The 25,246-nt window shown below is 40.9% G+C and overlaps 1 protein-coding gene and 1 long non-coding RNA gene across 2 annotated transcripts in view; both read right to left on the minus strand.

The window, feature by feature from the left end:
* The window catches only part of TAFA1 (TAFA chemokine like family member 1), a 221,614-nt gene that overhangs the window by 139,502 nt on the left and 56,866 nt on the right, over positions 1 to 25,246 (minus strand). The gene's annotated exons all lie outside the window — the stretch shown is intronic.
* On the minus strand, positions 12,528 to 14,224 carry LOC116792472. Its single transcript, XR_004359137.1, has 3 exons — positions 13,723 to 14,224; positions 13,097 to 13,153; positions 12,528 to 13,009 (listed from the first exon to the last, which is right to left on the minus strand). It is a non-coding gene; the product is annotated as an uncharacterized LOC116792472 (long non-coding RNA).

The following is a 25,246-nucleotide window of genomic DNA, read 5'->3' on the forward strand; positions in this document are numbered from 1 at the left end:
CTGAGATCCAAAGTGATAGAACTTGAAACAGTTCTATCAGCAATTGCCCACTCTGACAGTGCTGCACATCCACTGTCTGCAATCATTACAGAGGGCCATAGATCTTCCTAATCACCCTTCTCTCCAGTGACAAATATGAGCAAGTTAAAACTAAGGTCAAATGAAAGTACTAAACGCCTTCCATACATCAGGAAAGTTACCCTCACTCCAAATATGAAGCTCGGTATCTGGCAAGCTTGAGTGATGCAAAGCACTTTGGGTAGGAAGTCTGTCAAAATAGCAGCATCAAATAACCTGATGCAAAACTCCTTGGGGTTTGTTGGAAGCTGGAGAAGATGGTTCTCTGCACTGAAGCACAATCTGTGAGTACACAGATCAGCACGTCAGACCCAGCCATGATGCAAGAGGGCATTTGTTGTCATTGCCATATATAATTGTTCTTTGAAAAGGAAACAGAGGTGGAGCCCCCTGGGCTGTGGGAAAGCTTTCACACAAGTGCCATCAGTGAGTGGCCTCGATGGAGGCCAAGCTGGAGGGACTAAGCTCAGCAGAGAGAATCATTCATGGCTGGACCATCACAGGCTTCGCTGTCTGCAAAGGTGGCATGAAGGGCAATGTCCTGTTTTGGGGTGGCTGCCAGGGCTTGGAGACTTTCAGGACAGAGACACCTGTAGATGTTCCCCAGCTTCATCTGCTCATCCCCGCTCCTGACTCACCCAGGTGCCAAGAGACATCCCTAACTCAGGAGGAAAACTGTGAAAGGCAGTTGTAGGTCAGGCCTCAGTCCTTTGGTTGTGTTTCACAGTGGAGCACAAGGGAGTTAAACACTCACCCACTGATTACCTGGAGTTAAGTGACCAACTCCCTTCTTTCTTCCAGAAAAAACCCAAGGTTTGAGCAACCATCCTCAGGAAAAGAAGAAAGATAGGAAAAAAAACAAATTGCCAAAAAAGCTCCCAACTTAATTCCCTATCTGAGCATCTCAACCAGATGACAGAATGACTTTAACTTGGAGCAAATGGGCTGAATGTAGAAAGTACAACTTTTACCACATACAGCAACCACCAACAGGCACAGAGGTATCTGAATGAAAGTTCAAACCCGAACTTTGTGCTAGGCAGTGTGAGTAGTCAGTAATTATTTATAGCTACAGGCCAGTGCCTTCTGAGCATACAAGAAGCACTAAGCAAGTTACCTTTCACCACGAAAGAGGCTCTGGGAATATTTCAGGAGGTTATGGGAAGAATATCTGTTGAGGGGTCAGGGCTCAGGGCAGGAGGCTGCCCGCTACAGTATGAATTATATTATCTTACTCTGCAGCCCCAGAATGTTCTATTTTGTCTGTCACAGACCGTCAGTTGGTTCTTTAAGTACAGCCTGCATCTAAGTGCATGTAAGTTATTACACAAAGGAGAAATGGCTTTTCTTTTCCCCAAATGGAAACCCTAAACTTACTGATTCCACAATATAGACTGTAAATTCTCACAAACACAAGGCAACTTGATCCAAAAGCAAGGGAAGAGCAGGCCCAGACCCATCAGAGCACTACAAGGACTAGAGGCACATTCTTGCTCAGAGCAGCTCCCATGAGCCCTTGGGTCAGGGTCTTTGCTGTGCACTCCGCCACTCCTCTCCTCATCCTTTTTGTGCTCCATTGCCTGGACAAGGTCTTTCCAAAGCAGTTTCAGATTTTTAGCTCCCCACAACAAGCAGACTAAACTTTTCTTCCTGCTAACCCCACTTTGGTATGAAATGACATCATGACTGATGTGTTTGTGGCTCCAATTTGTACCAGTAGCCTCCTTTTCCATACAGCTTCCCTCAAAGATGTAAGTGAAGAACAGAAGTTCTAATCCTATTACCCTATTTCCCCAAAGAAAAGAAAGAACCCCAAAGGGATCTAGTCTAAAAATTTCCAAATCTGCTAAATCAGCAAACACAAATCTTCCCATGGGACTGTGCATTTAACAGCATCAACTAAGAGGAGCTCCACTTGCTCTTAGTGCCCCCTCACCTAAAATGTGGAGTATTCACTGGGATATTCTTGACTGCACAGAAAATTGGTTTGCTTCCCCACTGTGTGAGGTTCAGCACAGGAATTTGGTATCTCTCTGTTTGAGGGCTGTACCCCAGCACAGTGCTCAGCTACCCCAGCCAGCCAGCAGGTCACTTGCCATGGTCCAAGTGGCTGTGCAGCACTGACACATCCCATACATGGCCACCTGTGGAATTGCCCCTCTCCCACACATGCAAAAAGATGCAGCTCTACAGAGGAGATCAGATTAAAGTTATTTTAGCCAAGAGTTATATTTCCATTATATTTCCAGCTTGGGCCTGTTTCTAAACGCTTTCTAGGAATGTGCTGGTTAGTGTTTGTGTGGTGTTCTGCCACTGAGGATAAACTGGCTGTAACAGGCTGCTGGGACTGCCAGGAAAGCCGGGATCCAATCCTCAATGTCACACTGACAGGCACTGTGGACACTGCCACGGTGCTCCAAGCGCTGACAGACCCACCCGAGAGCACAAATGTGAGGGGTCAGAAAGCAGCTCTGCCCTGGGCTGTCCCAGTGCCACGTGCCCTGCTCCCCTGGCTGTGAGTAGGGCTCTCCCCACGTCTCCTGGGCAGCCCCATCAGCCCTGTGAGGCACAGACAGCCTCAAGGAAGCCACATTCCCACGCTCAGGCTCAGGTTTTGTCAATGAATTATCCCTTTCCCCAGATGCAAAGGAGGCCAGAGGTATCCTGTTGTGTTACAGGGTAATATAAATGTTGGTTTTGGACTTTGGTGCTTTAGTGCTCGTTTTCCAATTACATAAGGCTCAATTGTTCATACGAGAATTCCTTGTTGACTAATTGGCAAAAACATATACACAGCTAAGTAGCACACTGTGTCCTACTTTGATGAAATGTGCTGCCATTCCATCCTAATTAGAAATACTCATTTGCTCTTTTAATTGCATACCTTTGCATATTTACAGCAATTAATAAATTGCAAAAGTGGAACATACTAAGTCGGCCTAATATTTGCATTTCTGCTGGTTAAGTCCGTTAAGGCATCGCTTCCACATTAGGCTTTAATTATGTGAGGAATGCAAAACACCTGATGCCACACTGGAACTCAGAATGATTTTCCTTGGATTCCTCTACCTGGTCACCAACCAAAGCAGTGTTTTCCCCATAAAAACTGGCTAAAGATCGACTCAATGAGGAATTAATGCTGTAATTACATGCATTTTTCTAACTGGGTATTATGCCCTTGAAATACTGATACAATCTTAATTACAGAAGTATGAACAATACCATTATTGTCAACTGCTTTCTATTGTATGCCAATTATGTAAGTAATAAACCACTTTCAGTAAAAAAATAACACCTTTTAGCAGCACCCAAGTCTTTTCTCTATTTTTAGCAAGTTTGGGAGCTGCTTATTTTTACTGCCTGAAAATATCCTGCTACAATAAATATTCTAACAGTAAGAGGGATAAACAGTTTATTTCTGAAACTTGCTTATAAAACATGCTGGATTTTTAGCTGTTTCTGGTCTGAACTGCTCTTTCGGTTTCATTGAGACTATACCAGTTTACATCACCTGGAATCTGGCTCACCTTATAATTTAACCACATCTGATCATATTTGGTCTGGAAATTTAAAAGTGTCTTTTCTCCCTTAAGAAATTATTTACCATCAAGTGGAGGTAATTAATGGCTTTTTTGTTTGTTCAGTGTACACTCACACAGATGTAGATGTAAAACATACATTCTATTTTAAACTGAGACTTCTGTAGCAAAGCAGAGGGGAGCAGGGAGGTTTTACAGTCAACAAGCTCAGCAGAAGAAATAGTGAAATTTTTTTATATCTTCATACATACTCACTGCTTTCCAAAATCTCACTAAATCCACTTGTGACACTCTTGCGAGATTGCAACCTCGAAATTGTTCACAGTCCTCGTTTCAGAAAACAAAAGGCAGCTGACATCCCTGCCTGAAACCTCTGGCTTTACACCTAACCCTGGATTAGGGTTTTGTCTGGTGGCATTTGACGTGGCTGCACCGGTGCCAGCAGAGCTTGACTGCTGAGCTGGAAGCCTTTTCCTTGCTACAGCCTTTGCTCTCTCTGGACACAGAAAGAATAGTCCTTAGTACAATAGCTCACAGGATTTTGGGATGCTGTTCATAGCCTTGGCAAAATAAAGAGCATGGCAGGAGAAGAGGGCAAATATAATTCTTTGTTACTGTAAGAGTTTCATAGGGACTCTCCCAGCCTGCAGATAACAGAAGCTCTGTGGTGGGGGAAAAGGGGACACGGTCAAAGGGTGGCCTAAACTTTTGTGTTTTCAAGCTGTTTTGTACTGAAATGCTGCTGCTGAGGGGAGGATTCCCCATCTCTGGAAGTGTTCAAATCCAGGTTGGAGGGGACTTTGAGCAATCTGGTCTAGTGGAATGTGGTAGGGGGATGGAACGAGATGATCTTTGAGGCGTATTTGAACCCAAACCATTCTAGGATTCTATGATTCCCTATCCTCTCTTCCCCTGGCTGAACACAGTGGCAGGGAGCAATAGGATAAATAAGAGACAGGGTTCAATGGTGATAAATTGCTGCCCAGTGCAATCTACACATCTTCTCCATGATTGCCCCCCTCCCCAGGTGCCTTGGCACAGTAAGTGTGAGCACCTGCAAGTGGCACCAAATAATAACAGACATGTTACTGGCTGTTTGGTCAGTGGCTTCAAAGGTTGTATTTAAGTCCATTTTCTATTTATTTTGTGGTGGAAAGCCAAGTCTGAGTTTCCTATCTTAAACCAAAATCACTGTCATTCTCTGGAAGCTATTTCTCGCCCAGTTCTCTACATCTCACAGAGCTATAAACATTTTAGCCACAGTAACTTCTTTAGTATTTTGGCAGAGAGCAGGGTTTGATTAGCAAACTCTTCAGCCATTCTATTTTGCAGATAGCATTCACAATATCAGGCCTAAGTGGGGCAGAAGCAAATCTTGCACCATTCCCTCCATCCAGAGTGTGTCAACCCCAATTCTGTCTTTTCAGATGCCCTTATGGCACATATTTAAGTATGCAGTTATATTTGCATGCATTCATTCATCCAATACTAAGCCTGACATTTGTAAAAAAACATACAGTTGGTGAAGCAGAGAGTTGTCTTATTCTTCATAAGTAGAAATTCGAGATTTTAATGTCACAAGATAAAAATAACTGTTGGGGTGTTTGGGGTTTTTTTCCCTGTAGGAAGAATTTGGAAAAATGGGGGATTTATAATTTAAAACTAAACAAGCAAACTGTGTTTGTACTGCAACTTTCTTCCTTACCATTTTCAGAATAAATGGGGAGGAGAAGGCTATATGAAGATGAAAGAGAAATTTACCCCAATAGTGAGCTTTTAAAAAGCTGAAGAGTACAAAGAAAACCTGATCAAAAACTTATTACCAGAAACTGGAATGACTGCGTGTGTCTGGGGAGGGGGAGAAATGCAATATCACAAGCAAAGAAAATTCAAGTACAATAGAAAATGGTGCTGGATGTCCACTGGGAGATGGAATGATTTCCTCTGAGCTCATGGGAAATTACTGTATGGATATTTGAGTGGGTCATATCTTGTGTTGAAACCACACAGACATTTACTGTGTTACATTCAAATATGGGCAGAGTTTAAATAAACATCAGCAAACTAAATGACAGACTTGATGCTAGAGACGTGATCTTAAACCAGAGACAAACCCCACCCGCACAGCTATGCAGGTATCTGCATTTTTTTGGATGTGAGATAGTATAGAAATGTAAGGCCCATTAAAGAGCAAAATTTAATTTAAATTTGTGCCCTACAGGAAAACACATATTAAGCATTTGATTTTCTTGCTGTCTTCATAAATTGCTAAATGTTTAAAAAAAATAGCATTTTTAGTCTCCAGCAGCAAACACAAAATGGATCCATGCTGTCAGCCCTCAGCAATTTTTAGTGAGCCCATTGAGATCAGAAGTGCAGAGCCAGAAGGACAGGGTCAGGAATGGTCTTAGAGGCTACTGAGGGACAGCTTAACACAAGCCTGAAAGTTTTATGTTGTTCTTGTCGCAGGGGAACCTGCACTCCCTGCCACACACGGGCAGTAGGTAAATGGCTCCTTAGATAATCTATACCTGTACGAAATTGCAGAGATGATGTGAGTGATACAGAGGGAAAGCATGCAGGATAAGGGAAATTTATTCATTTACATAAGTTTTCCCCCTTGTCGTTTAATTTTCCTCTGAAAGTTTTCTGATCCTCTGCAAAGCTCACAGAGATGACATCAGAGAAACCTTATGAGAGTGTCTGCAGGAAGGTGCTCTGCATAGCAGAGGTGTGCAAATGACAGTGGCACATCTCCTGCAGTTGGGAGATCTCTCCTTTCACGGGAGATATAAGAGCTCAGTCATGATGAAGATAGTTAAGAAAATACCGGTTAGAAAATTGCCCTCTTTAGGTTGCTGCAATAACATCACAATTGTGGTCATGACTGTGCAAATTTGGTGCAAATAGCTCTTTCATAATGTGTGATTTCTTACTGATAAAGCATTCCTAGCCACAAATCCTCTTACACTTAGAACAACAAGGCTAGGATTGACCGTCTGCTCAGAAATGAGTTATAATGGGATTTGGCACCTCTGAGCTGGGAGGACACAGGGAGGCCAGAAATTATTTGTGTTTCTGGAGGGGTTATCCAACTTCACAAGTGTTCAGTAGCGTGTTTCAATCAACAGCAGGAAAGTACAGCTATCTCCACTTTGAAGAAGTTTAATCTATGGCTACAATCCAAAAAGACCAAGTGTCCTCTGAATTCAAAGGCAGCCAATCTTCATAGACTTGAGAAGAGATTATCTAGAGATTATGTTGGTAATTAACTGAGGAAATGGAAAGTTGGTCTAAACCCTGTGGATCTGCCTCAAAGTGACATTGCTCTTTTCTTTCCATAAAGGATGTGCATTCGAGGCTGTGGACACTCTTTCCAGAGGAGCATGGTGCAACATGGGAAAAGCAACCAGGGGAGCCTGAATTCAGGTGTCTTGGCTACCTACTTTTGCCCCGTACTGGATGGCTGGGTGGTTGACAATAGATAATTTCTATTGAAAATTAAAATTAAAACTAGCAACTACACAGCAATACCCAACAATCATCCTAACAATGTTAATATGTGTTTCTCATTAATGGCATTTGTTCTAACTGGTCTTCATTACACCACTCGTTAACTGCAGTTACTCCTAATTAGACAGAGACTATGAGCACCAGTTTTTATACCCTGTCACATGTCAGATGAGCTGAAGGACCCCTCTGCTGCAACCCTGTTCAACAGATAGACAGACTTCATTTTCTATTACTCTACAGACTTTCTCAAGACAAACCTTTCATTCTTGTAACATCATTTTTTTTTCTCTCTCCTTTACATGACAGTGCTTCACAGTTCTCCTAAATCTTCGATTACTTAATAACTACTTTTCTTTTTCATCTGATAACAGCACCGAGTGGAACAAAAGAGTGATGCATATTTACAGACATAAAACAGCCCTGCTATTTAGCATTTAGATGGTGCCACAGCAAAGAGGGAGGATGTACCAGGGAGGTGGGCAGTGAGCAACGACAGTTGGTTGGACAGAATGCCCTCTCATTTCTTTCGCTGTGGACCCTGCCAAAAACATTATGCTGCTTCAGGCAGACAGAGGAAACGTGCCTGCTTTCCACTGGTCTGCTCCGATCACCCCATCCCACTCTACAGACATTTCTCAGGCTTCGAGTCATTGCTGTTTTGCAGAGTGAAGAACAGCTTGAGACAGCTACACCAGGGCAACAGAACCCCACGCAGGTGGCAAATCCCCCTTTGCAGGCTGAGTGTGTAAAATAGATGGGAACACTGACATCCCACAATTCACCTTCACATAACCCCAAACACATACCAAATCCCCCACCAAGAGCTTAGCCTCTTAACCCAGGATATTCACAGATGTCTGAGAAGTTTGGGAATCAGTGCTCCATTTAAATGATCCTTTCACTCCTTCCCACATGAATTATTGTTATTTGCATTAACAAATGTACTCTATGCCAAATTTCCCCCGGGCCTCTTTTCAAATTAGCCATCTGCAGCCGTGTGAAGCTTTGCATGTACACAAAGTATATGAAAGGATATCCAGAGCACTCTTCAATCACACGGGTACTTATCCATCTCTTAACGTGTTGCTGACATGCATTTTCCACATCAGGTAAAAGCAGTGTGGATATGAACTGTGGAGCAACATCCAAGCAAACCACACACATGGTCCAACATTCCCAGATTTCCTTGTCCAGTCATCAGTTTCAAGGAGGTATTAGCTATACAACAAGAGACAGCTCTTAATTTGAAGCACCCTTCACTCTTCAACAAAAAAAGGTGGTGTTTTTCCATTATTTGCTCCTTGACAACAAAACGCTGAAGGTCTTTACTGCCTACTGCAGAGTGTTAATTTTTAATGGGAGAAGCTACACGCTGCTTGATTTCTTTAGTGCACTAAGCAGCCAACCAATCGTGCATCACCTATAACTCCAGAACAGCAGTTTCAGCAAGGAGCCTTTACAGCTCAGAGCATCCTTGAGGGCTAAAGATGTCAAGCGGTTTAAATGCCAGTGAAATCAAGAAGGTACACCAGGCCCAGACGTGCTACGGGAAAGGGACAGGAAAATGGAGACCTCTACTGAGATCAAAGCAATTTTCTCTGGGCTAAGAAATAAGGGCCCACTGAAGACACCTGTAAAGTGCTCACATGGTGAAAGGGGAGAGGACTAGGCAGCACTAGTGACAAAGGATATAGCAAATTTTTTGATGAGAAATGAGTGAAAAATAGGCTGGAGGACACATGAGAGAATCAGTCTCCCTCTGCCCTAGGACAGAACTGACTGTACCTGAGACATTACTGACACACGCCTTGCTCAGTCTGTCCAGTATGAGGTCTGATGATGGAGATCCTACAACGACCCTAAAGGAATTTGTTTCAAGTCTTAACCATCAGAAAGTTTTTTTCAAGTAATTCTCCAGAGCACACAATCTCAGTGCAACTGTGCCCATTGCCAACCTTTTAAAAGTGCCAGGCTTTCATGTAACACAGGACTTCCCGCCCAGTTCACACAGCTTTTAGGACAGTCTGTTCTTGGGCATCCTCCCTATCTGTAAAGGCCCTTCCTTCATGGGACATTGGTCCTGCTAAGAATGTGGATCCAGCTCCTGCATGAAGTACAGTGCAGAGGTATCTGCATCAAAGCAGCTGTCTCTGAAACTGGACAACGACCCTCAAAATGTACCTGATCACATTCAAAAGACCAAGATTTCAGTGGATAATCCAAGCTATATTGCTGAAAAAGCTTTTCTTTTTACAGTAACTTTTAGCAGCTTTTTCAACTTTCCAATGTGCTGTACAGCAGGATTGAAAGTTAATATCCATTTAAGCCATTGCCAGAACAGGAATATTTCTGCTCTTGTGTCTTTAAAAACGTCTCGTGGAATGAAACGATAGATGCCAAGTTTCAAGGTTGAGTGAATTTTTATAGCAAAATTATAAATCCCTGAAAGTTGAGGATAAAATGGAGAGTGTTTAATAAGCCTTAACTGAAACACTGCTATCAGATGCTCCTTTAATAATTCTGATAGAAATGTATCTTCCCTCAGATTATCCCATCTGTGAGTGCAGCATTCTGCACTGGCATCATAAGGCTGATAGTCAGTGTTTAAAGGCAGAGTATTTGGATTGCACCAGAGTGTGTAAGACTGAACAATAGTACAGAAGCCCTTCCAGGCAGAAGTACCATGTGACACAAGCAGAACTGGTGAATTTTCCCAAACCCAATTCCACACCACTGTGGCTGCTGTGAACTTAGCACTGCCTTGGGAGACAAATCTTTTCCTGCCATTAACTGCATGTTGGATGCTGTAGACAAGAATGACTGGACTGGGCTCCTGCAGCCTTGGTGTACTGGCAGAGTCCTGAGGAGCACTGCTGATGGTGTATCCCCTACAAGCACCTCTCTCTAGTCCCACCTCAGGGTCTAATCAAGTTAATGTTCCAGTGAGAAGAGAGGGTACTAACACTGCTATTAAACAGGTAAGCTCTGAGTAGCACCCTGGGAGGAGAAGTGGAGTTTATCCTTGTCATGTGCAGTTTAATCTCTTTTAAATGACACTCCTGCCTAAAGGAAATGGTTAGTGCCAATCCAAAATCATAAAAGATGTCTTTTGCAATTTTCCATGCTGACTTCAGGAGCATTTATGGTTGGATTAAGTCCACTTTCTCCCTAGAATTTACAGCGATGTAAGTTTATTTTGTAATGACACCATCACACTGGTGCACTCGTGCACATTCCTGCACTTCAAGGGTAATAAAATGTGTCTTGATGATCAGAAGTATTGAAAAAAGACAGCAACAGGTACAAATAAAGAGCCTTTACCCCAGTGAGGCCTTAAAGAAGCCATAATTTGGTAGCTAAACAATGGCAGCAATACATTTGCTCTCAAACTTGCTTCTTTGCTGCTACTCTGCCTACAGTTGTTTCAAACACTGGTCATTCTTCCACATGCCTGGGGATGCCAACAGATGCCACTCAACAGCTATTGAGAGGTATTATTAGTTTTCTACCCTTACAGTGCAGAAAGAAATCTTCCCTGCAGAAGGATGTATCTTTCTGGGTTTTGGCACTCCTGCTCATTTTTCTACACAAGGTCAGACTATACTTCTTTCACTGTTTTGGTTTAACTGAGCACGTATAAGTACGTTATTTTAAAACATTTACTCACACTAGTTTTTCTGTATTCCCCCTCTGCTCAAGCCATCTTCAGATCAGTCCTTCCCAATTCTACAGAGAGGATAGGCTTATTTGAGAAAGAAAAACCTACCTTTCTTCGGTCTGTCCCCTTTTCTAGCTTCAGGCCATGAGCAAAAGAAAGCACATACTGACAGCAACGTAATATGTAAGACAGAACAACTTCAGCCAAGACTCCTTAATGGAAATGGCAACTGCTATTGATTTCCTCAACACAGAGGTTGTGCCCTTCACCTCTATGACAAATCAGTTAGTAAAGACTTGGGACTCAAGGGAAACTCCTCGCTATGTAAACATGAACTTGTGGTTTATATTAACACAATATATTCTGCAACTTCTATGGTGAAATCCAGGAAAATACAGGAGGAGGCTGCAGGTGGTAATCAAAGATGTTCATAGCAAAAAAAAAAAAAAAAATCACTAATATAAGTGGAATTGTATTCAACAGGCAAAAGAATGAGCAGGCACACAAGAATACTGTGGTTGGCCTTTGAATTACCAATAAATTATAACAATAATGAAAAAAAGAAATATAAACCCATACAGATTTCTTCTCGATTGTATACAATACATACAGTGATAAATAAAAATAACTGTTATTTATCATCTGATAACTGTAAATTGTACTTGATGCAATTAAAATTAGTGTGAGAACTCAGTTTGACAAGGATAAACATTTTATTATTAATGGCTTTCATGATAGAAGAGACAAATAATATTTTTCCATACAATAAAATAAGGTTAAGGAGCTCCTCGCTACTTGGTAATTCAGTTTATATTTTGAATACAAGGAATATCCCATTTAGGAGCAGAGCAACTTGCCCCTGAAGCACAGTTCCTTCATAACCAATGTTTTTACAGGCATTTCCAAGGATGAGGAATACACACATCTTAGGAGATGTCTGTGGCCCCTCTTCTCTCACTGCTAACAGTAAAAGCAGCATAAACAGAACCATTCACTGGCCTGGCTGTACCAGCAGAAAGAACAGACAGGCAGCTTAGATAAATAACACTGAGAATAGAATAACTTATTTCGTCCTTGAAGCAAAAGCAACTTCCTTACACCCCTTAAGTTAATAACGCTTTATTTTGTCCCCAGCTGTTAAGTTTATAGAAATTAAAAGTCATGACTATTTGTCTTTTGCCAGCATGAATTTAAAAGTGCCTTTAAAAAATCTCATTATCATTGTGGTTTTTTTTTAAAGCAGATTCAATACAAAGCAGATTACATCCTGCCTGCACTAGTAAAGTGCACATAAATTTTTCACAAACCAATTTATCTTAAAAATTTTTCTTTCCTCATTTTGATTCTGGACACAGTGCACAGCAGAAAGGTACTTCAAGTATTTTTCAGATAACACAATTCTAGTGATGGTGCATTGCTGTTTTTGAGGTCTTTCTGTTTTATAACATTATTTCCAGACCATCAGAAACACACCTTTTATGAGTGAATGATCTTATATGAAAACAGTTATAGTTACCACGAATTTTAGTCTAATGCTCAACCTGAATTTGAAGATTAGAACTACGGGATTCATTCACAGGTACCAGAAGAAGAGGGTAAAAATAATTTTCTTGGTTAAGGAAAGTTGGAAATATCTAACAAATAACCTGCAAGGGGGTTGCATGGATACACTGCACAATATTTTTGGCACAAAACAACCGTCCTACAAACAACCATCTGTAGGACCACTACCAGTTCCCACACCTGTACCAGCAATAACCAACACTGGTTACTCCATCAACAATCAGATGATTTCAGAGGTGCAAGCCACTCTTTTTAAGACACTAGGAGAGGAGTATGACCATAATTCTCACCATAAGACTTTAAGAGAGTTGGGAAGAGACACAAGATTTCCAGCTCTGTGGGAAAGTGTTCTCTGGAGAACAGCCCTTCCTCTACAGAGACTTGACTCATCAGTGCTTGGGGACAGTCAGGAGATACTGATTGAACAAACACTTCCAGGGAAAAACTATACTATACTAGGAGCCAGCAGAGATATTTATAGTCAGGTTTGTTTGAATGGCCGTAATAGCTGAGGTATGGCTTTTATTCTCTGGATGGCTCCTAAAAAAAATGAAGGCAACAACACTGGTGGAGCGGAGGAGAACTTCCACTGTCACTTTCAGGCAGCACTTGTCTCTCCCTGGCACTGTGACAGCCTTTTCACAAGTACCCTAGGCACCTTACAGAGAGAACAAGACATGAGTATGTCATGACATGAGCGCAAAAAATGGAATAAAAGTTACCTTATGCAGTCTGAGTCACTTACTGTAAGACATGGCAAAAACCTGAATCTCTCCTGTTCTTTTCATTTGTTCACTCCTGCCTAAGGAAGGGGTTTGATCACACTTTCATTTAGCTAATAAAGTGTTCACAAGTAATATATTTACAAGAAACAGTATCACGTCTCATTTGAGGGAGACAGGACTGACGTCTAGGAACAGTCAGTGAGTAACAGCCAGTAAAGGAGGAAAGAAAATTAATTTCTTGGGGTTTTGGGTGAATTCTAAACGTGTCATCCTATTCCTGCATGTTTGCTAAGCATGGAGCAAAAGTGGTCAGAAACAAGAGTATGTCACGGTTCTTTTTCAAAAATCTCAGAAAAAGGCTGAGTCAAGAAACAACCCTAACCAGAAAGCAACGTGCAGAGGAACAAGTTCTTCACCCACAGCAGTACTGCTACACTACTACAACCCTGACACTTCTGCTTGTTCCTCAGTAGTCACTCTATACTAGGAAAGAGAATTTGGAAAGCTGGCAAGTAACGAATAACCCATGACACCGTCAGACCAAAGTTGTTGACCAGAATTGTTCCCATTTGGCCAAGGTGCTTAGTTGGCCAGAAAGCAGAGGAATAAAAAAGAGGGGGAGAAAAAAGTGACTTAAAAAACTCACTATAAAGAAACATCATTCCTGTTCTTCTCAGTAAGAGTTTCCAGGGAAAAAGAAAAAAAAAGATACAAGCTCCACCTAAGCATAGCTGAAATTTCCGCCTTGGGGAAAAAATCTTGCAAGTTCCCTTCCCTCCAGCAGACAGGCAGTGATGGCAACGCTGCAGTCCTTCAGGAGATCCTTCAGGAATACACCAGAGGAAGGAAAACTTCCAATTCTCTTTTCCACCATAATTTGCATTAAACTGACATTTTCATGACGGGCATTTTCAGTTTTGTGAGAAAATATACTTTTCTTTGAAAGTCCATTGCCAGAATATCCTACCACCTCAACTATTTCAGATTCCTCCTTTATCTTTGGTAGTGCTGCCTTCTGAAATGCAGGCACTGCATGAGAAGACACTTATGACATCTCTGCAGGTACACTCTTTACTATGATCACATTCCTATGCATCATAGCACATTCTTTACAAAACAACCAGTTGAAAAGAGTGGATATGGTTTTCAGCTTCAGGATCTTAAACTTTTCCTTACCACTGAAGGGATAAGACTGATTTAGAAGGAATGAAAGGCTGAGAGAACTGTAATTGTTCAGCCTGGAAAAGAGAAGGCTTCAGTGTGACCTAATTTTGGTCTTCCAGTACCTGAAGGGATCCTACCAGGAGGATAGAGAGGGATTATTTACAAGAGCATGTAATGGCAGAACAAGGAGGAATGACTTCAAACTGACAGAGAGTAGATTTAGATTAGATATATGGAAGAAATTCCTTACTGTGAGGGTGGTGAGGCACTGGAACAGTTTGCCAGAGAAGTTGTGGTTGTCCCATCCCTGGGAATGTTCAAGGTCAGGTTGGACAGGTCGAGTGGAAGTGTCTCTGCCTGTGGCAGGGGGTTGGAAATGAGATGATCTTTATGGTCCCTTCCATCCCAAACCATCTATGATCCTACAAACCAAAAGGCAGGGTAGGTTCTCATACCTTCCTCTCAGACTGGATGCAACTAGCCCTGTGAAGCAACATTTAGTCAAACATTGACTCTTCTGCATCACTGCTCCTAAACCAGGAGTGAACATCCCACGAGAGCACCGGGAGGCCACCTGACTCAGAGGCTCATCTCTGAATCACAGTCACCTACTCCCCGTGGAGGGAAGGGGTAGTGATTACTGCTGGCCTGTAACAGGACTAAATTATTGCCTCCCCTCATGCAGGTGCTGGCTCAGCTATTTTGGACCCAGCGAGTGGGAGGCTGATCCAAGGTGTTACCCAGCCCTTGGAGCTATCCACCTTCTCCTGGGATGCTGGCTGGGAGAGGAGGCTTAACCAAGCTGCAGAATGGAGGGGGGGTTATATACCCTCTTCCTACTTTCTTCAGACAGATGAAGCCACAAACCAATTAAACTACAAACTATCCCACGTTTATTTTCAGATTAAAACTGTGTTTAATACATAGCCATTGTGTGCTTTGTGCTGTGAGTTCTGCTCCAAGAGCCTTTCAGAAAATCATCAATGGAGACCAAGAAGTTGAAAGTTGGCAAAAGGCATTTCCTGTAGCATCCTGAATTTGCCAATATTGTTTAAAAAGGAAAAAAAATAATTATATCTTAGTACCCCTTGGACTTCTATAGATGCCAAAAATAATCATAGTTCTGTCCTTGTTCAAGACAAACCCAGTTTAGGATAATTGTCCTTGATATGTATCACAGGAAACCAAACATTGAATTATTTGCATTGTGTATTGAGCAATTCCATGATCTGGATAAGCCTACATCAGTGAAGTGTTTGAGTGGAGTTCAGCAATAAAAGACATCAGCTATAAGAGTGGATGTTCAAAGTAGCAAGAACCAGTTATACAAACATGCATTAAGGTTATAAACTAAAGTTCATTAATTCAGTGTGCTTAGAAATCAACAGCAAAAACAAATGGCAATGCTATGTAGCAATAACAAAGATGAGCATAAACAGAAGTGGTTTAAATTGTAGCAAATTCCAGAAACAAGCACATTTTCTGAGCCAAGAAAACTCAATTTCCACTTGGCACAAAAGAATCAATTAGATGTGGCACTTACTGGTCAGCTGAGAGTTGCATACACCTCTCCTCTCTTCTAACACTTCAGACTGTGTACAAATCAATGATCAAAATAAATGCAACTGTACAACTTTGTGAGTTTGTCATAAAACCATTCATTTCTCAAGTTTGTTTCTGTGTGTGGAATTTTCTTACAGAGATAGCTGCTGTCATAACTAGTGTCCATTCCCTGGCAGAGAGAAAAGGAGCAGAAAATCAATCAGTTTGCAAACTCAAAACTAATTGAGCCATTCCCCAACACTGCATGACTTGCAGGAAGACAAGGAACTGTTTAATGACTGAGATGTTTTACCTCTGATCTGGGTACCTATGTGGCTTGGAAAGTATCTCATTTAAAAGAAAATTCAAATGAAGAATACAGGTTGAGACGAGGGCTAAATCTTGTTTCCTCACACAGTGAAGTGGATAAGATTTCAGTAGCACAAAGAACTTCTCCAAAGGCCAGTGAAAGGCAAACTTTGGAGCAGATTTTATCTGAGTCTAAGGAAGAAAATAACTCTAACTGGAGCTGGCTTAAATGTAAGGCCCGGTATATAAAACAACTTGTGGGACCTGGGAAACACATTTTCCTTAGAAATCCTGTTATTACCCAGAAAGAGGACTTTAAAATGCCTCAACCAACACATTAATTTAATGGAACTATGTTTCATCTATTCTACACTTCACTGGAAAGAACAATTTAAACAAAGTGATTGCAAAAAGTAGCCTACTGTTAACATTTTCCTGTATTTCAGTTGTTCTTTAATACTTCATTTCAATAATCACTAGAAGAAAATAATAAAACAGCCAGTGGAAGCTGCCATATTAACTCAGGTTTCTGACCAGTATTTCCCTAGTGAACAAGGCCATCCCCAATCTGATGTACAGCAAATTCCTGTCCACCTTTCCTCATCGCCCAGTCCTCTCCCCTAAAATGGCAGTTCATCTTTCTTTTTATACTTTCTGCTTTGGTTGTTCACAATGTTCTTAATGGGCATAACAAAGAAAGAGAAGAAAAATGCAATTAGCTTCTTCTTCTGTTTTTTAGACTCCAGCATAAGAAGAACACAAGTACTTTGATTGTTCCTGTGCAAATGTTCCTGCCCTTGGACATGTCAGTGCTTGCAAATGTGTCAGGACAGACATAATCAAATTATTCTTTCCTGTGGTTTGTTCTTGTTTGGGGTTTGTTTGTTTGTTTTTTTAAGTTATTTACAACATGAATCTTTAATTTCTTCTAATTGAAGGCATCTGTCCTGATATCTGCCTCTTCTATCTGAGGAGCCTGTGTCCTCTTATGCAAGTCCTGCTATTCAGGTTCCAATTCATCTTGCTTGACATTTTCCAAGTTGGAAACTGTGTCTGTAAAGAACCTCCAGAAATGGAGGTGTGATGCTTGGTAGAACTTAATATCCTAGATAGGCTGAAGAATATTTAGCTTGCTCTTACAATAACCATCAGTGTGCTGTTAAATGGTGCCAAGCCACAAAGTACCTCATCTGAGCGATGGGATTAGCCCATTTTGTGACAAATATTGGAATTGCAAAAGCATCTATCACAAAATCTCTTTATAAGGCCAGGAAACATTTTCAAGCATAATGTCATCATACTCATTCAGATCACAGAAACTTCTGAAATACAGAACTAACACCCTTCCCCCCCAACCTGCAACAGAAATTTTACACATCCTTAAAAATGTCAAGATGTATGGAAAGGATTCACCCTATTTTTGTCCCAGGACCTATATTACAGGGCAGAGGAACTACTTTTTGTCAGGCAGGAAGAGTATTCTAATGGCTAGAGCTGGGAAAACTTTCCTGACAAAAAATATTTCACTGAAAATGGAACATACAAGTTAATGTTGTTTCCAGGAAAGATCCTTAATCAACCAACAGGTTCTTGAGTGAAAAGAGATTTTTTTTCTGAAGAAATACAATACTTTTGATTCAGGCATGGGAACTACAACATTTGTAACCTATGGTAAGCAAGTCTACATCTTTCTCAGACTCAATAACTTGATTTTGTTTGGCTATTATGCTATTTAACTTTGGTGGCTTCTTTTATCTGTGTAACAGTGTGATGAACTGGGAACAACCCTTTGAGGCAGGGTAGAGGGGAAAAGGAAAACAAAACAATCTTCAAGGAGAAAGTAAGGATGGGAAGAAGGTCCTGAGTGTGGTACTTTGTCAGAGACAAGGGGTAGCAGACAGAGCTGGAACTGGCAGAGACCAACACTGAGAGGAGACCAGAGCATGTCTCTTGTCCTGATGGAAAGGTTTGTTTTCCCTAAGCAGCCTGCAGGTAATGGGCTCATTACTCTTCCCCATGTGCTCCCACATGGACAGGAGCGTTAGAGCAACATTCCCAGGGATGCAGACAGTAACTGAACCTCTCTCTATCGCTTCCTTTTCCATCTTTATCCTGTGCAGCAAAGTTCTGACAATTCCTTGCAGAGCCAGAGTTTACCCCAGGCCTGCTGAAGGCACATAACTCCATTTTTTACCCCATAACAGCAGGCTAAATGAGAAATGCTGGAAGAAGGGAAAATGAAATCTGGGATATGACCTGCGTGATCCAATTCTCAGTGTTCTCTTCTTTAAAATGCACTGAACCAAGGACTGGTTACATGGCTAATAAATCTACTTGTTTTTTGCTTTAATCCAAATGAAAGGAATATCCAGGAGTGGAAGAGGAGGAACAGGTTGTGCATATTAAACATATATTTGTGCAAAATAAAATGCCTGCTTTAAAAGTGTGTTCTCAAACCTGAAGATAACATCTCCAAGAGATTGGACTGGGAGATGAAAGGTAAAGGCACTGCATTCAGGCAGAGCTGAACATCCATCACCACTCAAGCATGGAAATACAGAGTAAGGGCTTCAGCAGCTCACATCCTTGGAATCAGTTATCTAATGATTCATCTTTCCCACAATAACTGTTGCAAAAATCAATCCTACAGCTTTCCTCCAGTCTTGGGCTTTGCATGGAAAAGCAATTGTTTAAATTAATTATTTAGCAAGTACTTTCAGGAAGTTAAAAATACAGCAGCTAGCTATGCTGTCTGTTTATTTCACAATCATTTAATTTTTTTTAATATCACATCTCAGATACACAGATATGTGATTAAAAACAAACAGTCGTAAGAAATGTCAATATAAATAGTAGACAATGAAATACAGCGTTTCAGTTCATTAATATCTGTGTCTTAGGTGACTGCAGGTGCACCTTAATGAATTACATGACTAGTAAAATACAATTAAATGCAGCTGCATGTGTTTACAAAACTGCAAAACCAAATTACAGGTATCAGTAGCACCCATAATTCATCCATAATTGACAATTTTCATATTACTGGAATAAGGAATCAAGTCATGCAGATGATTACTGCATTTGCCTTTGAGCACTAGAGACCCAGGTTCATTTGCTATGCAGCACCACAAATGAAACAAATTACATACTTGCAGGTTAAGACAGACCTGAAAGCAAAAGCCTCCCTGAATGACAGCCAAAAGCCCAAATCATTCAGGTTCTATTTAGCTGTCAATAAAAGTTCATGAATGGCTGACAGCTGACATAACTTAAACATATTGTTAATAAAGTATTCTTCTTTACAGAAGAACCATGATGTCTCAGCTGCACAACGGGGTTCGGACCCCAGTTATCCAGTAGGTGGATTTTCAGGCTTCAAGGACATGACAAGGACATAACAGAGCAGAATTTCTGTCAAAGATTTGGTTTTCTCCTGTTTTTACATGTGGCATGTGCATTTTTTGGCAGGACCTTTTCTATTGTCTAAATTTAAATTTAATTTCACCCACATTAGGGCCTTTGACTGGACAAGCTCCTGAGAAGCCTGTGCTACCTGCCTTGCTGTGAGCAGGGGTTTAGACTAGAAGATGCCCAGATCCTGAAGCAAAACCAATCACAATTTCTTCTCTTTTTTCATAAAGCACATTCATTGTAGACAATATTTTTAATGTGTAAAAAAGAAAAAATAATAACAAAAATTAAATTCTGCAGTCTTTGCTGCTGGTACCATTTTGCTTTAAAATGGATGACAACCAGTCTACATTTTTAAAAGCAATAAATACTTTTTGGGGAATCAAAAAGGGAAAATAATTCACTACAAATGTTTCTCACTAGACCACTGGGTGATCTTACCAACCTCTTCTTATTACTCCTACCCTGTAGTTTTGTCTTGGGACTTTTGGAAGAAGGAAGAGGAGTGGAGATTTTGCCCAGAGGCAATGTGTCAACTGGAGATGCCATACATGCAGAAACCACTGCAATCAATCCAGCTATTCTGGGTGCATTACTCTAAGCCATTGTAAAACAAGAATCCAAACACTCAGAGGGATGAAAGAATGGAGGAAGGATAAGGGAAAAAATAAACAGGAGACAAGTTGCCACATGTGAGCTGTATCTATCTTCCAACCAGGGACTTAACTGATAGACTATTTATCCTTCAGGAAATACTTGACTTCACAAAAAAAGAGCTGTTCGTTTTATGACTCTTTCAATATTTATCTTACTGACTGGAAAATCTTAGGTGGCTGCACCGTGTGCAGGAAGAGTACCCAGAAATACTGTGCTATGATTTCCCTCCCCAAAATTATTGTGGAGGAGATGCAGCAAGTCTACATTTCCAAAGACAAAGATAAAAAACAATTTCCTCAGATCATCTGTTGGAAATTCTCTTTACTGTCTTTAAAGTATAAGCTATCAGCAGGATTTTATTTTAAAAAGAACGGAAGGACAATTTTGCAAATTTATACTGACAAGTAGGTGTTTGTTATCACTTAGACTTTGTAAAATGCCATAGTTTTATTTCTGGTTATTTTATGGGTTCTGTTACTGAAAGAAGTCATGGCCACTTCTCTACATGACCAAATGGATGATCTCTTCTGTTTTGTAGGTGGGGAACTTGAGATCATGAAATGCCAACTCCCATAAAGGTGCTCAACTCCTTTAGCTCTGTTGTTAGTTGTTAGAATTTGACTTGAGGAATGAGTGAATGACACTATAGGCTGAGGAGCCTGTAATTCTCATTTCAAGGTGCTTGGAGAGCTTTCATACTGATGAACTCTATTGTGCTCACTTGGTATCTGAGTATGCCCCACTGATTCTGAGTGTAGAGCAAGGTTATTGCAATATTATTAGCAGCAAAAATTGTTTCTCAGTCTAAACCCACGTTTCTTTTATGCTTATGGAGATGTGAATATCTTTCCAATCTAATACATCTCCAAACACCTTCAACAGTCACAAATGTGAAGACTGAAGGTGTCCACTCTTGGCTCAACAAATCTTTCTGCAGTGGTTTTGCCCAAACACCTATTTGTACCACATCTCACTGCACAGAAATGAAGTGCGACACTACATGCCATCAACATCCCTTTATTTTCTACTCATGGCTGGAAATCTGCCCCTGGTGTGGTCAGTTTGCCCTGTGTGGTGCAGTGGCTTCAGTCCCAGCAGTTCTTAAATGGTTTTTATGGTCACTTGCTAACAACAGTGTTTGCCAAAACTTGTCATCCTCTGGGAATCACAGACTGGTTTGGGTTGAAGTGACCTTAAAGATCTCTTGTTCCAACCCCTCTGCCATGGGCAGGAACACCTTCCACTAGACCAGGTTGCTCCAAGCCCCATCCAACCTGACCTGGGAAATCCCAGAACACCAATTAAGAACATTTCAAAGATTAATAGATGAAAAAAATTACAACTGGGCAGGAAAAGCCCACCATGACCCCAAATGTCACCATCTTTAGGACAACGAAATGCTAAGGAGACAATTTGAGGCGACATTGTCCTTCCTGCAGAGTTGTTCCTCTGCAGGAGCTATGGGCCATGTGAGGGCCAGGTCCGTACCACTTACACAAAGACTTCCACTGAGGGTGGATTTAGTGTTCCCCTTGACACCCACAGACCAGTTTGGGTTGCCAGTGACCCACAGTGAGCAAGAAGAATCCAGGCCTATCCCCAGTGAGGACCCGGAGGAAGGAGCTTGGTGCAGAAGTTGCCCCAGAAGATCCACACCAACATTTCAAGACTCGGTGAGGACATGATTGAAAGCTATTGTGAGCCTCTATCCACACAATCCTCCCACTCCTCTGCCCCCTGAAGAAAGACAGAAGAGTAATACATCCCAGCCTTAGCAGGAGCTACTTATATCCTGTAGTAGGAGGCTTTACCAGCTTCGCTTAGTTTCTAAGTGATATAACACAAATCTGTCACCACAGATGGTCTCGCTGATAGCATCTGTGGCTGAAGTGCCGAGAAAGGAAGCCATACTTCTTACCACTGTGTATAAAAAGAAAACTCTCCTGCAGTAATATTTCACTGCTGACAGCAGAGCATCTTCGTTAAAAAAAGAAACACTCATGTATCCTAATATTCTGCTTTTCTAAACAATAAAATCAATCTCTGTGTTAGCAGCCTGTCTAGTCGATATTTCCCCTATAAAGCTAACTTGCATTCCATTTCTGTGTCCAGGATAATCTTTAATGAGAGGATAATCAACACATTACAGAGTCCTGATTTTCTATATGTTACAAAAATTCCTATGTCTTCATTAACTAAAAAGGAGGCAGCTTGCAGGATTATTTTTCAACTCTGACTTCACAGTACACTCTAATCCCTTCACCATTATTTTGTAAAGATTTATGTTGCTCACAGAGATACACGTAGAATTCATGGATTTCTCTTCCATATCTTCCAACAATCTCAGCCATCTAATTTAATCAACATTCACAATTACATATCCTGCCTGCTAATACATTTCTCTGAGATTTATTTTAAGTACCAATATAACAGTACTTTCCTCAGCATGCTCAAATGGACATTTTTAGGAAGGAAAGAAGTTTCTAAAGTTATCAAAACATTGCATTTCCACTTGCAATGTAATGTGGATTGCCTCTTCACCAATTAACTTTATCTAAGCCACAGAAGTGTCTGGGCGTTGCTCTTGGTCAGTAAAAGCTTTTCTGGAAGTACAAATGTCTCAGTGTAGAAGTCCATTATCTCACATCCCTTCTAAGATATAAGCTAAGGCTCTTTCCCTCAGCAAAGGCTGCACAAGCATAAATTCAGAATGAGCTGAAACTCCAACCCAGCAAGTAAAATTTCTTTACATTTATATCTCAAAAGCATGAGTCTGCAAGATAAATGTCATGATTCCTTTTGCATTCTAATAGACACTTGAAAATTAGGATCAGTTTTAAATGCTTAATATATGACAGAATTTCACTTACATACTACCTAAATCTGGGCATAGGATACAAATGTATATATAAATATATATATATATAAATATGTAGACAGCAGACTTTACAGTTACATTGTAATGGAGCTTAAACAAACATACCTTGAGAAAAACATTAAGCTGTAGTCTACTCATATACCTTCCAGAAATGGAATTTGACAGCAGTATGTGTTAGGTTTACCACATTTAGCAGGAAATTTTAACTTTAGAGGATATTAACACATATGAAGCCCTGCTCTCCCTTTTTTGTCTCTTTTTAAACACTCAAAATTGTCAGCTGGACTCCTGATAAATGAGTTTTTCCCATCCAGTCTGGTGTCCTGGTGCCATTAATTTGTAATAAGAGCTGGGATGCTGTAATCTGAGGAGGGACATAATACCTGGTTCACTAGATGGTAATTGTGACAAGATGACCTGGCAGGGTACAAAAATGGCTTTAGCCACCTAAGTTATGATATCTCTTGCTAGTCAAACAACTGACAGAAACACATGTGCCATATTATGACTAGATGACCTTTAAAGGTCCCTTCCAACACAAACTATTCTGTGATTCTATGATATTACCTTAATACCACCTATCCAGGAGATGTATGTGTCAAATATGAACAGCTTTAAGAGGAAAGAAAGGAAAATTCACTTACAGGAAGCTATGGAACAGCTGGTGTACATTGTTATCTGAGAGCAAGGCAGGGGTGACAGCCTTTCCTCTTCTGGCCTCCAACCATGGAAATTACACCCTGTTCTCCTTCTCCCTTGTGCCCTGGCTCTTGATTTGACACACAAATCCTTTCTTCAACATTTGGATAGCCACACCCCAGGGGCAGTTGAAATCAGGAAGCAAAATTCCTGTAATACACTGGATGACCAGATCTAGTTTGGATAGGAAAGGTTTTTTAACTAGAAAGAGTTATGTCAGAAAAGTTGCTGGAAGGTCTCTAAAGATATTCTTTCATAAGCAAAAGGGCTGAGATGAGTGCTAAAGTTACAAAGTCAAAAAAGCCTTAGAAAGCACAACCCAAGTTGTTGTCAGCTCTAACCCCATGACATTAATCTTGTGCACAACTTGTCCATAACTCCCTGTCCCCTGTTCCTCAGGCCTCTGTAAAAATCAGTGTGTAGTTCAGCCAGCAATGCAGACTGTGCAATACTTATCCTTCCCTTCAGCATTCGGTTGAGGCTCCTCTGCTTCACTCTTTGCTCAAAATCCGAATCCAGCAATAAATGAAACAATAAACTTGCTGAATTTCCCACCAAAGAATACTTTATTCAGTATCCTACTTACACAGGCAAAGAGATAGGTATCCTGAGGAAAATACAAGCACTAAGGAGCTCTGCCTCAGGGAGAGCAGCGAGCTCAGGAGACTCATGGAGAAGATGTCACTTTGTCTAAAATCCGCATGGGACAGGCAAACAGGATAAATGGATGTTTTAAGACTTAGCTGTAATAAAAACCAGCAGCATCAATTATTTTGTTGCTGTTGCAGGAAGGTTTCTCCCTTTGCCATGTGGGGAAACTGATTCTGGCTGAAATGCATTGCACTGGGAATTCTGCACTGTCAGCAACAGCTTTCCATGGACCACGAGGATCCCACCAGCAAGGATCCCACCCGCTGTTCCACCTTTCCCTGGTGGTCCACAAGACACCAGTATGCATTTCACATTGGTCCATGGAACCACATTAAGCCATAAAACACAGAGGTTAAGTTTGCTTTCTGTTTATTACTATTAAAAGTTTAGCAATAAGGCTAATGCTGCAGAGAACCCTCTGCAATTTTGGGGGTATTTTTTGACCAAAAGACTGGTACAACCAGTGAAGAATCGTACCAAATCACACCCATTTTTACCCATTAATTTTATATATGAAATCACTAATCAGAGAGTACTTGGAGAATTTAGATACTTCTCAATTAAAAGGTCCAAATTTCGGTGATATGTATAAACTATTGTTTATTTTTTAGCCTCCCTGTAGAGTGATATCTATCATTTTCAGCAGGAAGCCAAGGCTATTTGTTTTTCAAAGATAGGTCTTTGGAATTAATTACTCTGCTATTAGACTAAGTGACAAAACAGGTAGTGCAGAACTGAGGGTAAGAAGAAATTTTGTCTCACAGCTTTTTAGAGCAAAATTATTCTCCCAGCCTGACTGACAGCATACCATTAATCACTATTTAACCACTACTACAGCCAAGACACATTAAAAAACATC

Source organism: Chiroxiphia lanceolata, chromosome 11, assembly GCF_009829145.1.
Source record: "Chiroxiphia lanceolata isolate bChiLan1 chromosome 11, bChiLan1.pri, whole genome shotgun sequence".
Lineage (NCBI taxonomy): Eukaryota > Metazoa > Chordata > Aves > Passeriformes > Pipridae > Chiroxiphia > Chiroxiphia lanceolata.